At 32.6% G+C, this 15,947-nt stretch overlaps 2 long non-coding RNA genes across 2 annotated transcripts; both read right to left on the reverse strand.

Annotated features, from left to right (window-relative positions):
- Positions 1-2,673: 2,673 nt before the first annotated feature.
- Positions 2,674-3,171, reverse strand: LOC127086236 (uncharacterized). Its single transcript, XR_007789442.1, has 2 exons — positions 3,050-3,171; positions 2,674-2,933 (listed from the first exon to the last, which is right to left on the reverse strand). It is a non-coding gene; the product is annotated as an uncharacterized LOC127086236 (long non-coding RNA).
- A 10,880-nt stretch (positions 3,172-14,051) lies between these two features.
- On the reverse strand, positions 14,052-14,544 carry LOC127086235 (uncharacterized). Its single transcript, XR_007789441.1, has 2 exons — positions 14,423-14,544; positions 14,052-14,306 (listed from the first exon to the last, which is right to left on the reverse strand). It is a non-coding gene; the product is annotated as an uncharacterized LOC127086235 (long non-coding RNA).
- Between the last annotated feature and the right edge of the window lie 1,403 nt (positions 14,545-15,947).

Genomic DNA, 15,947 nt, shown 5'->3' on the forward strand with positions numbered 1-15,947 from the left:
TTGAACTTTCTGTTTTGTAGAAGTTGAAATTTTTCACAAAATTATTTGATGAATTAAAATATGTTACCAATAGGGATTGAACCCAAGACCTCCTTCATGTGGTACAAGGCTTGCCACTAGCCTAATGATTATGTTATTAAATATTTATGCAATAGATAAATGTTAACCTATATTCTTGATTAAGTCAGATTGTTAAATTATTTGAGAGTTGTAACTCCATTTTGCATGCAGAAGTACCCGCATATATTTGCATGCAGAAGTACCCGCATATATTTTGCATGCAGATATCCAAGACCACCTTCATTAAAGCAATCTCATACCTTATGAGTTGCTTCACTTCTCGATCCTCATGGGAAATGCTACAACAATCATATTTTCTCTCACTTGCACATCGCTCATTTGGATTATATGCGACGGATCAGGAACGTACTTCTAGAGCTAAGACACATGGAAAATATCATGTAGGTTCAAAAGAAACGGTGGTAAGTCCATCCTGTAGGAAATAACTCCAATCCTTTAGGAAATCTGATAGGGACCAATAAAATGAGGAGTAAGATTCTTAGACTTCAAGATCATTCTAACACCGGTCATAGGTGTGACCCTCACAAACATGTGATCTCTCTCGAAAAACTCAAGAGCCTTTATCCGCTTATCGTGATAGCTATTCTGCCTACTCTAACATGCCTTCGTCTTCTCTTATATCATCTTCACTTTCTCTGTAGTCTATTGCATAATTTATGATCCAAGTACAACACTCTATTCAGACTTAAACCAAATAGACGAGTCCCACACCTTGTCCCATACAACCGTTTGAACAATATCATTTCCAATGCTCGAATGATAGTTGTTATTGTATGTAAACTCAATCAATGGCCGAAAAACATCCCAAAAATATCCTTGACACAAGTCCTCAAAATATCCTCCAAAGACTAGATATTCCTCTCATTCTGACCATCGGTTTATGGATGCTCTAGGATTTTGTTAGCTATTTAAGAACAAACTCAAGGTCACGAGCCACAAATGAAACTTCATTATGACATCAGGCCTAGCCCAATTTATAATGAAATCACAAAGGGTCTCCCTTAAACATGGTTTTCGTATATACGAAGTCTCAACTAGGGATGTAAATGGATATTCATGGGGACAAATACTATGATATTCATATTCTCCCTGTTAGATAAATATGATATATGTATTTGCCTCATATCCATGCGGGTATCTGTTAAGCGTGTAATCCATGGGTTTTACGTTACCCACATATATTTGCGGATATCCATGAATAATATTTTTTTCTAAAATTATTTTTTGAAAAAAAATATAGTTTTAGCTTCTTTTAAAGAAACAAAAAGTTATTCTCACATAACATCCATACAATTCGCTCTTAATTTAATTATAAAATTTTATCACATTAATTTTCTTCTTTTTCACCAAAACAAAATAAGGTACAAACATAATATTCATACATTTTATTTTTAACCAAGCAAATAATAGATGTTGTGATTGTAAGTTATGATGGAGGAGCGGAAAAAAGAGGAGTACGATGGGAGGCATTGGTTCGACAGAGGAAGGATGACATTGGTTGGTTGAACGGTGAAATTGTTGATGTGAGGTATGAGTATTGAAGAGCTTAAATACGAAATGGCTAATAGAATTTATATGCAATGTGAAAGGTTTTCTTCAAAGTTTTTTTAAAAGAAAGAAGTATAATAAGACTACTTTTTTTAGATGATGAAAAGAAAGGGTACAATGAACTAATAATATTGATTTTTTTTATATTATTTATTAACAGATATGAATATTGGTGGACATGAGTATCACTAAACTTGCATCCATATTCATTGACAAACAGGTATTTAAATATCCATTTATTTTATCTATGGATATCGCTTAAGCTATTTGTCCCATATTCGTAATGGATTTTATCCGACGATATACGCGGGTATGAGTTTTTTTTTGCCATCCCTAATCTCAATGTTCGAGTTCGGGAATAGGTCCCTAGAGTCATGTATCAGATTAAAAGTTTCGTCATGAGGATGAACTAGTGAATTCATGACTAACACTTTGAATTGAACTACTATAGAAGGAGTTGGCGTAAAATCAATATTGAGATGTGCATCTCATTGGCCAATACTAGTCAACCCCTTACTTAAGTTTATGTTTCTTTTTGAGCTCGGGCGTCGATCTTATTCTCAAACAAAACTCCAAACTCCATAACGTTAAATAATATATCAGATAAAAATAGAAAAGAAAAATAAAAAATAAGCAAAAATAAATAAAACAAAGAATAAAACAAACAAAACAATAATCCTAAAACTAAAGGATATGCTCAATTGTCTTTAGTGAGCAAATATCCCTAACAAAATTGCAAGTTGTCTCCACACAATAATAATAAATATTTTATCTTTAGAATATTGTTCTCAAAAATATTTATTTTAAATGAGTAAACGTGATTATGACCAAAGTATATAAATAATATCTTAAAAATTAAAATAAAATAAGAACATGCTAAAATCAAACATCTTCCTATTTGGTGCAGTATAATATTTGCAGTATTCTTCTCGATTAAATTTGGTGTAGTATAATATTTTTCACCCACATGAATGATGATTTAGTGGTGTTAATTGAAACAATGGAAAACTATGTTACCCTTGAAAGTTAAAATTAAGATCAATGTAAACTTAATTCAATGTGTTTATTTTAAATTTTTATTGATGAAGTCATAATTCGTACATAAACTTGTACAGAGATATAGAGCTAGATTTAGAGTGTATTTGTTGGACAACAACATAGACGTCCTTGACAACTACCACTACTCAAACCTCGTCGTTGACATCTCTGTGAACAATCTTCATTAGATGATGGACATTCCTGTGAATCAAAACAATCAAATTGGGCATCGTCACTCATAATTTCTTCGTATCTTCTTGCACCACCTACAATAAATACAAAGAATTTTTATATCGAAAAAAGTTTTGTGGCATCAATTATATAGTAAATTATTTTGAAAATATACATGAAAAAATAGGTAGAGAATAAATAAATGGGTTACCTTGATGCAAAACTAAAGCAATGCAAAGAATTGCAATGAAACAATATACTCGGTTGATGCCCATAGCCATGTTCTCTTGAAAGATGAATGGACAAACAACGTCTGGAAAGTTATCGTTTATTGAATCTTTTACAGATATTTATATAGCAATTATTAGAGTTTAATAATCTGTATTTAGGATGTAAAACACAATCGTTCAATAAAAAACTACAAATTTATTAAATAAAGCATTTAAGTCGTATTAAAATATCATAATGATTTAACGGGATACATATTGTTTATTGAATGATATTTTCTAGAACAATTATGTTTGACTGTAATAAATTAAAAATATAAAACAAAGTAATTGTGTTCTACATGGATATTGTATTTATCAAAAATGTGTAAAACTAATCATAATTATAAAAATAGCATGTTACAAAAATTTGTATTTTCAAAAAACGAACTGTTCATGCTAATAAAGAATATGCTTGCTTTAGTCTTAAAAATAAATGTTTTCTTTGTATTCTAAAAATATTTTTTATGAAAATTTCTTTTAAAATACTTAGGGTTATTTTAAAATTATTTTTCGAATTTAAATCAATGATTTTTACATTCTATAACAAAAATGTACATTGTTGAATATTAAACATAGTGAAAATAACATGATTTTTAAAAAACATGTTTTAAAAATGCTTTTTTTAATTAATAATTAGCTTTAAATTTAATTGATTTTTTTAAATTTTGATATTCAACAAAATTATTAAAAAGTAATGAAATAAGTAAACTTATGTTTTAAGAAAACTATTTAGTCTAATTTTTTATTTGAAATTAAAAAAAAAAGTTATTTATAAAAGACTTTTAAATAAAAACATGTACATTACTTTTAAAACAATATTAAAGTGTTTTTAGAAATAGTATTTCTTTGTATTTTTTTTATAATGTGATACAAATAAGGGTGTTCGTTGTTCGATTTGAGATGATTGGTTAAAAAAATCTTATCATTAGAGCTTTCTCACCATTAGAGCAAACTTCACATTGAAGTTTGTCATCAATTGAGCTAAACTTCCTACATTATACAAATATGTACATTTTACAAATTGAGCTTTTCTAATTTAAATAACTAATTTTAACATTCTATAACAAATATGTACATTTTTGAATAATAAACATAGTCAAAATAACATAATTTTTTTTAAAACGATTTTATTCAAAAACTTTTAAAATTAACTTTAAATTTAATTGATTTTTTAAAATTTTGATATTAAAAAAATTATTAAAGAGTAATGAAATATGTAAAATAATGTTTTAAGAAAATATTTTTTTTTTTTTTTTTTTTTTTTCCTCTTTTGCTCTGATAGGGTTTAACAACCATGGGCAAACGTGGCGTTGGCCGGCCAAGGCGTACGGTGGTGGCGCGACGGAAAGGGGAGGAGCGAACAATAGTCACTCAAGCGATTATGGAACAGCAAGAAGGGGATTATGAAAGGCAAGTTACAGTGGAATCACAAGAACACCAAGCAGGCGAACATGAAGGGCAAGACGCCACTCGTAAGGAAAAGGAGATACCGGATAGGGAATCGCCTAGGACGATGGAGAGCGAAATTGATAGGCCAGGGGTTGAGGAGCCAGAGACTATGAAACTAAGGAAACCCTGGGTAGATGTCATAAGAGGCAATAGAAGAATCAATAGAGAGGTGAATATGGAGTATACCCCACCCACGATTGTCGATGGCGAAGTGGAAGTAAAAATTGAAGAAGCTGATGTTGAAGAAGAGCTCGAGTTTTGGGCGAATTCGATTATATTGTTTGCTCTAGGAGAGGCTCTGTCAATGAATGCAGTCAAGAAATTCATGGAGAAGAATTGGAACTCGGTTTCGCTACCAGAGCTGTACTACAATGAGGAAGGATATTTTATTGTGAGATTCAGGAACCAAGAGGATAGAGAGCAGGTGCTAGCTCAGGGCCCGTATTTCATCTATGGGAAGCCATTATACTTAAGACAATGGAGCTCTGATTTTGAGATGAAAGAGGACATATTGCGTGTTATGCCGTTGTGGGTCACATTTCCCCAATTGCCCCTTCACCTGTGGGGAGAGAAATGCTTGGCTAAGATAGCAAGCTCCATTGGAAAACCAATTACAATGGATGAATGTACAACAAAGAAGCTAAGGGTCTCATACGCCAGAATGTTGGTGGAGGTAGATGTGACACAAAAACTTCGAAACAACATCAACATCAGGGATCATAACAACAAGCTTGTCCAACAATGTATTGAGTATGAATGGGTGCCCAAATATTGCCATAAATGCCTGAAAATAGGGCATGACTGTGCACTGAAGAAGCCAATGAATCACCAAGTCAAGAAGATATGGCAACCAGTTGGGAATATACAGAAGTCAGAGCATTCACAGGGGGACCAAACTCAAAGTGGAGAGGTTCAGACAATCACAATGGTAGCAGAGAAACCAGTAGATGAAGAGGGTACCTGCACAAACTGGACTATGGTGGCAGAAAAGGACAGAGGTAAAAGAGTAATGAATTATTCACCAAGGGAGCCAGTCATGGAAAATCAAAACACTTTCACACCCCTAAGGAATGGAGAAGGTCCTGTAGGGGATGATAGAAGGTTACGATGCTAGTGACTTGGAATGTGAGAGGAATAAATAAAGGAGCTAGACACAGGGAGGTATTTTCTTATATTACTTCTTTTAAGTCTCCTATTGTTGGCTTGTTAGAGACTAGAGTTAAAAAAGATAAGGCTGCTGGAATAAGAAGACATTATGATAATAAGTGGTGTTTTGAAGACAACTATGACAAACACTACAATGGAAGGATATGGCTGCTGTGGAATAAAGCTGAAGTGATAATCAGAATGATTCATGTTCATGAACAATTTCTGCACTTTGAGGTATATGGAATAGATAACTCCTTTCGTTATGTTGCTACAATGATTTATGCCTTCAATCAAGTGGAACATAGGAAAACATTGTGGAGCAAGTTGGAAAGTTTGGGAAGCAGTATGGATAGGCCCTGGGTGGTCATTGGGGATTTCAATAACGTCTTGAAGGAGGAGGATAGAATTGGTGGGCAACCAGTTAATTATGCAGAGTATAGAGATTTAGATGAGATGATGCACAATGTAAGCTTGTTTGAAAATGTATCTAAAGGAAGCTACTTCACCTGGTCCAACAAGCACACCCAAGGAATCATCCACTCTAGAATTGATAGAATGCTGTCGAACGTCCAGTGGTTGCAGAAGTATCCTGATGCTGTTGTGGAAAATTTGGCACCTAATATTTCTGATCATACCCCTGTCAAAGTTAGCGTTAGCCAACAGCAGATAAGAAAGGGATCGATGTTTAAATTCCTGAATTGTAGTGTTAAAGAGCCTACCTATATGCAGATTGTGAAGAACAGTTGGCAAGAAGAGGTTTTAGGTAATAATATGTACAGATTATGGAAGAAATTACTGAGACTGCAACCGATCCTGAAAAAGATGAATGCCCAATACTCAGACATTCAGGACCAAATCCAGAAAGCCAGACAATTGCTTTTAGACGAACAGAAGAAAATCCATAATAACCTGTTCGATGTGCAAAGTATCGAGAGAGTGAAGCAGTATACTGAGAATCTCATCCATTTGAACCAAACAGAGGAAAATATTTTGAAGCAGAAAGCCAAGGTGAATTGGCTACAACTAGGAGATGGTAATAATGCTTTCTATCATGCATACGTGAGGGACAGAAACAAGCAAAAGGGGATGTATGCTTTGGAGTCTGTAAATGGGTGTAGCCTAAGCAAACCAGAAGATATAGAAGAAGAAGTTCTGCATTTCTATGCCAACTTGGTAGGGACCAAATCCCTGAACCTGAGATGTATCGATATCACCACAGTAAGGAACGGTAAAACCCTTGATAGAGAGAGTGCTTGTCAGCTGATAAGACCTGTTGAGGAAGGGGAAGTGTGGAATGCTCTGAAAAGCATAGGCCAGAATAAGGCACCGGGGGTGGATGGATTCAACGCTTACTTCTTTACGGCGACATGGCAAATTGTGAAAAATGATGTGACAGCCGCAATTAAAGAATTTTTTCATAATGGAAAGATGCTGAAAGTGTTCAACTGCTCCTTGGTTACTCTTATCCCCAAAAATCCTGAAGCTAAAACTGTGAAGGAGATGAGGCCTATAGCATGCTGTAGCACAATTTACAAGATTATATCAAAAATCCTAACTAATAGACTGGGTAAGGTGATCAGTAAGCTGGTGGATGAATCACAATCTGCGTTTGTTCCAGGTAGACACATACAGGACAACATCATATTGGCGCAAGAACTGATTAGAGGGTATAACAGGAAGAACATATCTCCGAGGTGTATGGTGCAGATGGATATCCAAAAGGCGTATGATACGGTTGACTGGAACGCTTTAGCTCAGATTATGCAAGAGATGGGAATACCTCAGATGTTCAGAAATTGGGTAATGGAATGTATTACCACTACTTCGTATCGGTTCAATATCAATGGGAGACCCTCAAAAATCCTGGAAGCAAAAAGGGGATTGAGACAGGGAGATCCCATCTCCCCCCTCTTATTTGTGCTGGTGATGGAATACCTTCATAGGATGTTCCAAACCTTGAATAAAAATCCAAACTTCAATTTTCACCCAAAATGTGAAAAATTGAAGCTTATTGATATGTGTTTTGCAGATGATATTGTGATCTTTGCGAGAGGGGATGTTGGTTCATTACAGCTTATTATGCAGGTGGTGGAAAATTTTACAAACTCAACTGGCTTACAAATGAGTATTCCTAAAAGCAAGCTGTTTGTGGGAGGGGTAGATGGCATTACTAAAGGAAACTTGCAGCAAGCAACGGGATTCTCTTTGGGGCAGCTTCCAGTCAAGTATCTTGGAGTGCCTCTTAACAGTAGAAAGCTCACCATCAACAATTGTCAAGGGCTTCTAGATAGAATGACTGTAAGAATTAACCATTGGTGTAGCCGTCTTTTGTCGTATGCAGGTAAATTACAGCTGGTGAGAAGTGTGCTGTTTGCCATAACCAATTATTGGATGCAAATATTTCTCCTACCCAAAAAGATCATTAGGCACATTGAAAGCATGTGTAGAAGATTCATTTGGGCTGGAAATGACGAGAAGAGTAAAAGAGCGCCGGTGGCATGGGACCATGTTTGTGATTCGATTGCAAATGGTGGAAGGAACATCATAGCCTTAGGGGAATGGAATAAAGCCACCATTGGCAAACTTCTATGGAGCTTGAGCGAGAAGAAGGATAAAATGTGGGTTAAGTGGATGCATAGTTACTACTTGAAGAATGGAGGGATGGAGGTTTACCAGCCCAACAGCAACAGTTCATGGTTAATGAAGTCCATATGTCAACATAAAGCTGAACTGATGTCTAATGATATTTGGGTTGAATTCCAGGCCAATGATATGTATAGCACTCGTAGAATGTATCAGCACCTGCGTGGGGACAAGCCAAGAGTCGATTGGAGGAGGTTAATGTACACTAACATGGCTAGACCAAGGGCTGTTTTTACTCTTTGGCTGGTCTGTCAGGACAGATTGCAAACCAAAGATAGATTGATGAAACACGGGACTTATACTGATGGGAATTGTCTGTTTTGTAATATGCAGGAAAATAGAGGCCATTTATTCTTTGAGTGTGCATACACAAAGAAGACATGGAAGGAGATTCTCAACAGACTTGGGCTGGGATATATCCATATTGACTGGATAGAGAATACTGCTTGGCAACAAGCTAAAGGGAAGGGCAACAAAATGCGTATTTTCAAAGCTGCGCTGGCTGAAACGGTTTACCACATTTGGTGGGTGAGAAACAGGATTTGTTTCCAACAGGGGAGGAAGGAAGAGCTTCAAAGCCAACATGTTCATGACATCCTTATGGGTAGATTTAGAATGAATAGAAAATTGACAGCGTATTGTAATAGCCTTTAGTGGTAATTGATTGTATTCGAGTCGGTTGGGGCCTGGATCTGAGGATCGGCGTGTACTTATCTGATTTTGGTAATAAAGATTATTATTATTCCAAAAAAAAAAAAATGTTTTAAGAAAACTGTTTAATCTAATTTTTTATTTGAAATTTTAAATAAAATGGTTTTCTTTAACTGTTTTAAAAATAGAAATATGTACATTACTTTTAAAACAACAATAAAATGTTTCAAGAAATAGTATTTCTTTGTATTTTATTATAATGTGATGTAAACTAGAGGTGTTCGCTTTGGTTTGAGATGATTGATTAAATAACATCCAGCCCGATTTAATATCATACATTTTAATTTGAATATTTTTTTAATATTCAAATTATAAATTATTTTATTTATTAATATTATAAAAATATTAAAAATAAAAAATTTGATATAATATCTAACATGTAATACATTAAAATTTAATATTATAAAATATGGACAGTTTCTTGCAGAGACTCGTTCTACTGGTGCAGGTTCCTTATAATTGCTAGAAGATGAGACATGTCTGGGGGATGCTGATCTTTGCTCCTGCTAGGAGATGATCCAAATATTGCATTGATGAAGACATAATGTATGTTTTTCGTATGAGGCCTGACAAAGTTTTATCGAGGTCCCACTTTGGGTGTCAAATATTCTTGTTAAACACTATTTGGAGAAATCTCCCTGAAACTTAGCCAAGAGAGATCATAATCATCCTAATTAATTAGGTGGTATTAGTTGTCTTTGTATCAGATGAGTTTGTCAGAATTTTGAGGAATAAGTGAATTTGCTAGTAGAATAAGATACACTCACTAATATGGAATAAGTATTGTGAGTAACTCCGTATGGTGAAAGAGAAAGGATGGTTATGTTGCACATATGTCATAAGGTCTGGAAGTGAGATAGTGTAGCAGTCTTTCAGTTTCTAAGGCCACTAAAATATTTTGGAAGAACGAGAGTACTTCATGAAGTATATATTTGGAATGGTACCTTGCAAGTGGTTGAGAACTTGAGGGGTAAGGATGCTCGGTTTTATTGGGAGCTTAAAGTAGTGGTGAAGTCTAAGGAGAGACTCGAGGACATGGATGCTTGTTCCAAGTGAAACAGGTATGGACCAAATGGAGGATAGAAGATAAATCAAGTATATTCAGTCTTAGAAGGGAGATCGGATTCAAGATAGCTAGTCAGAGGTTTAGTGTTAGTGAGAAAATGTTATGGAATGTTAAGTTACCTAAGGATCAATTATAAGAGTTTGTGACGAAGAGAGAAGAAGCATTATATAACAACGAAAGCTATAGTAGGATGGGTTGAAGGAGATTTGTGTTGAAGAAAATAATAGCTAATTGGATTTAAGGAATTCTAATAGAATGGTTTTGTAATTGGAACTGAGAGAATTGCCATAGGAAGGTAAGTGAACGCAGAGTGTGGAAGCAATGTGAATATTGAAATACAATTGAAGTTTATGAGATTACCAATAAATGGATTACAAAGTTGGCGCATTTGTTGAAGGAATAATAAGAGAAGAGTAGTCAATATTGTGTGTGGTTAAGGAATCAATAAGTTTTCTTATGAAGGATTAATGAGTATTGATTAACTAAGTCAAGATAAGATGTCGTAATTATGTGTTGTGTAACTTAGTGTAAGGAAGGGAAGTCAGGTGTTGGTCTAAGACGTTGATACAAGAAGAGTTTATTTGTTGAGTGAAGGCAATTCGGGGGCGAATTTCAATTTAAGGGGGGGGAATGTAATATCCCATATTCCCTTAAATGCTTAATTAGTTGTCAGTTGAGACCAATTGAGTTCCTATGTACTCTATCTATTATCAATTGTAACAATTTGAGCTCATATGCGCTCTAAGTGTTATCAGTTAGGACCAATAGAGTAACTAGTGAACTCTGAAGAGATTAATTATTAATAAAAGAGACAAACCAATATTAATAAATACAAGAGAGGATATTTTTTATAACATTAATAATTGGTCAATTGGTGTTGGAAGATAAAATATCAATTGGGATATTTTTATTACTACTTGATATTATATATATTATATATGTATTTTGTGTGGTGGGTATTAAAAAGAAGAAAAAAAGGATAAGAAGAAGTAGAAAGAGTAGGTAGGAGAGATAGAGATATCAGAAAGAAGAGAAAGAAAAGGGAAGAGCAGAGAAAGAGGAAGAAGATGAAGGAAACCACCACCACCATCATCATGTCATCTTCATCATCATCATCACCACTTTCTACTCAACATGTTGTTGTTGTTTGTGATCTTTTATGTTGCCATGTGAATGGATGTGATGTTGTGATGGATTAATGTGTTGTTTCTGTTGTGAAGAAGTGAAAATTTTGAGGAACCAATCGATTGAACTTTCTGTTTTGTAGAAGTTGAAATTTTTCACAAAATTATTTGATGAATTAAAATATGTTACCAATAGGGATTGAACCCAAGACCTCCTTCATGTGGTACAAGGCTTGCCACTAGCCTAATGATTATGTTATTAAATATTTATGCAATAGATAAATGTTAACCTATATTCTTGATTAAGTCAGATTGTTAAATTATTTGAGAGTTGTAACTCCATTTTGCATGCAGAAGTACCCGCATATATTTGCATGCAGAAGTACCCGCATATATTTTGCATGCAGATATCCAAGACCACCTTCATTAAAGCAATCTCATACCTTATGAGTTGCTTCACTTCTCGATCCTCATGGGCAATGCTACAACAATCATATTTTCTCTCACTTGCACATCGCTCATTTGGATTATATGCGACGGATCAGGAACGTACTTCTAGAGCTAAGACACATGGAAAATATCATGTAGGTTCAAAAGAAACGGTGGTAAGTCCATCCTGTAGGAAATAACTCCAATCCTTTAGGAAATCTGATAGGGACCAATAAAATGAGGAGTAAGATTCTTAGACTTCAAGATCATTCTAACACCGGTCATAGGTGTGACCCTCACAAACATGTGATCTCTCTCGAAAAACTCAAGAGCCTTTATCCGCTTATCGTGATAGCTATTCTGCCTACTCTAACATGCCTTCGTCTTCTCTTATATCATCTTCACTTTCTCTGTAGTCTATTGCATAATTTATGATCCAAGTACAACACTCTATTCAGACTTAAACCAAATAGACGAGTCCCACACCTTGTCCCATACAACCGTTTGAACAATATCATTTCCAATGCTCGAATGATAGTTGTTATTGTATGTAAACTCAATCAATGGCCGAAAAACATCCCAAAAATATCCTTGACACAAGTCCTCAAAATATCCTCCAAAGACTAGATATTCCTCTCATTCTGACCATCGGTTTATGGATGCTCTAGGATTTTGTTAGCTATTTAAGAACAAACTCAAGGTCACGAGCCACAAATGAAACTTCATTATGACATCAGGCCTAGCCCAATTTATAATGAAATCACAAAGGGTCTCCCTTAAACATGGTTTTCGTATATACGAAGTCTCAACTAGGGATGTAAATGGATATTCATGGGGACAAATACTATGATATTCATATTCTCCCTGTTAGATAAATATGATATATGTATTTGCCTCATATCCATGCGGGTATCTGTTAAGCGTGTAATCCATGGGTTTTACGTTACCCACATATATTTGCGGATATCCATGAATAATATTTTTTTCTAAAATTATTTTTTGAAAAAAAATATAGTTTTAGCTTCTTTTAAAGAAACAAAAAGTTATTCTCACATAACATCCATACAATTCGCTCTTAATTTAATTATAAAATTTTATCACATTAATTTTCTTCTTTTTCACCAAAACAAAATAAGGTACAAACATAATATTCATACATTTTATTTTTAACCAAGCAAATAATAGATGTTGTGATTGTAAGTTATGATGGAGGAGCGGAAAAAAGAGGAGTACGATGGGAGGCATTGGTTCGACAGAGGAAGGATGACATTGGTTGGTTGAACGGTGAAATTGTTGATGTGAGGTATGAGTATTGAAGAGCTTAAATACGAAATGGCTAATAGAATTTATATGCAATGTGAAAGGTTTTCTTCAAAGTTTTTTTTAAAAGAAAGAAGTATAATAAGACTACTTTTTTTAGATGATGAAAAGAAAGGGTACAATGAACTAATAATATTGATTTTTTTTATATTATTTATTAACAGATATGAATATTGGTGGACATGAGTATCACTAAACTTGCATCCATATTCATTGACAAACAGGTATTTAAATATCCATTTATTTTATCTATGGATATCGCTTAAGCTATTTGTCCCATATTCGTAATGGATTTTATCCGACGATATACGCGGGTATGAGTTTTTTTTGCCATCCCTAATCTCAATGTTCGAGTTCGGGAATAGGTCCCTAGAGTCATGTATCAGATTAAAAGTTTCGTCATGAGGATGAACTAGTGAATTCATGACTAACACTTTGAATTGAACTACTATAGAAGGAGTTGGCGTAAAATCAATATTGAGATGTGCATCTCATTGGCCAATACTAGTCAACCCCTTACTTAAGTTTATGTTTCTTTTTGAGCTCGGGCGTCGATCTTATTCTCAAACAAAACTCCAAACTCCATAACGTTAAATAATATATCAGATAAAAATAGAAAAGAAAAATAAAAAATAAGCAAAAAATAAATAAAACAAAGAATAAAACAAACAAAACAATAATCCTAAAACTAAAGGATATGCTCAATTGTCTTTAGTGAGCAAATATCCCTAACAAAATTGCAAGTTGTCTCCACACAATAATAATAAATATTTTATCTTTAGAATATTGTTCTCAAAAATATTTATTTTAAATGAGTAAACGTGATTATGACCAAAGTATATAAATAATATCTTAAAAATTAAAATAAAATAAGAACATGCTAAAATCAAACATCTTCCTATTTGGTGCAGTATAATATTTGCAGTATTCTTCTCGATTAAATTTGGTGTAGTATAATATTTTTCACCCACATGAATGATGATTTAGTGGTGTTAATTGAAACAATGGAAAACTATGTTACCCTTGAAAGTTAAAATTAAGATCAATGTAAACTTAATTCAATGTGTTTATTTTAAATTTTTATTGATGAAGTCATAATTCGTACATAAACTTGTACAGAGATATAGAGCTAGATTTAGAGTGTATTTGTTGGACAACAACATAGACGTCCTTGACAACTACCACTACTCAAACCTCGTCGTTGACATCTCTGTGAACAATCTTCATTAGATGATGGACATTCCTGTGAATCAAAACAATCAAATTGGGCATCGTCACTCATAATTTCTTCGTATCTTCTTGCACCACCTACAATAAATACAAAGAATTTTTATATCGAAAAAAGTTTTGTGGCATCAATTATATAGTAAATTATTTTGAAAATATACATGAAAAAATAGGTAGAGAATAAATAAATGGGTTACCTTGATGCAAAACTAAAGCAATGCAAAGAATTGCAATGAAACAATATACTCGGTTGATGCCCATAGCCATGTTCTCTTGAAAGATGAATGGACAAACAACGTCTGGAAAGTTATCGTTTATTGAATCTTTTACAGATATTTATATAGCAATTATTAGAGTTTAATAATCTGTATTTAGGATGTAAAACACAATCGTTCAATAAAAAACTACAAATTTATTAAATAAAGCATTTAAGTCGTATTAAAATATCATAATGATTTAACGGGATACATATTGTTTATTGAATGATATTTTCTAGAACAATTATGTTTGACTGTAATAAATTAAAAATATAAAACAAAGTAATTGTGTTCTACATGGATATTGTATTTATCAAAAATGTGTAAAACTAATCATAATTATAAAAATAGCATGTTACAAAAATTTGTATTTTCAAAAAACGAACTGTTCATGCTAATAAAGAATATGCTTGCTTTAGTCTTAAAAATAAATGTTTTCTTTGTATTCTAAAAATATTTTTTATGAAAATTTCTTTTAAAATACTTAGGGTTATTTTAAAATTATTTTTCGAATTTAAATCAATGATTTTTACATTCTATAACAAAAATGTACATTGTTGAATATTAAACATAGTGAAAATAACATGATTTTTAAAAAACATGTTTTAAAAATGCTTTTTTTAATTAATAATTAGCTTTAAATTTAATTGATTTTTTTAAATTTTGATATTCAACAAAATTATTAAAAAGTAATGAAATAAGTAAACTTATGTTTTAAGAAAACTATTTAGTCTAATTTTTATTTGAAATTAAAAAAAAAAGTTATTTATAAAAGACTTTTAAATAAAAACATGTACATTACTTTTAAAACAATATTAAAGTGTTTTTAGAAATAGTATTTCTTTGTATTTTTTTTATAATGTGATACAAATAAGGGTGTTCGTTGTTCGATTTGAGATGATTGGTTAAAAAAATCTTATCATTAGAGCTTTCTCACCATTAGAGCAAACTTCACATTGAAGTTTGTCATCAATTGAGCTAAACTTCCTACATTATACAAATATGTACATTTTACAAATTGAGCTTTTCTAATTTAAATAACTAATTTTAACATTCTATAACAAATATGTACATTTTTGAATAATAAACATAGTCAAAATAACATAATTTTTTTTAAAACGATTTTATTCAAAAACTTTTAAAATTAACTTTAAATTTAATTGATTTTTTAAAATTTTGATATTAAAAAAATTATTAAAGAGTAATGAAATATGTAAAATAATGTTTTAAGAAAACTGTTTAATCTAATTTTTTATTTGAAATTTTAAATAAAATGGTTTTCTTTAACTGTTTTAAAAATAGAAATATGTACATTACTTTTAAAACAACAATAAAATGTTTCAAGAAATAGTATTTCTTTGTATTTTATTATAATGTGATGTAAACTAGAGGTGTTCGCTTTGGTTTGAGATGATTGATTAAATAACATCCAGCCCGATTTAATATCATACATTTTAATTTGAAT

Source organism: Lathyrus oleraceus, chromosome 5 (genome assembly GCF_024323335.1).
Source record: "Lathyrus oleraceus cultivar Zhongwan6 chromosome 5, CAAS_Psat_ZW6_1.0, whole genome shotgun sequence".
NCBI classification, from domain to species: domain Eukaryota; kingdom Viridiplantae; phylum Streptophyta; class Magnoliopsida; order Fabales; family Fabaceae; genus Lathyrus; species Lathyrus oleraceus.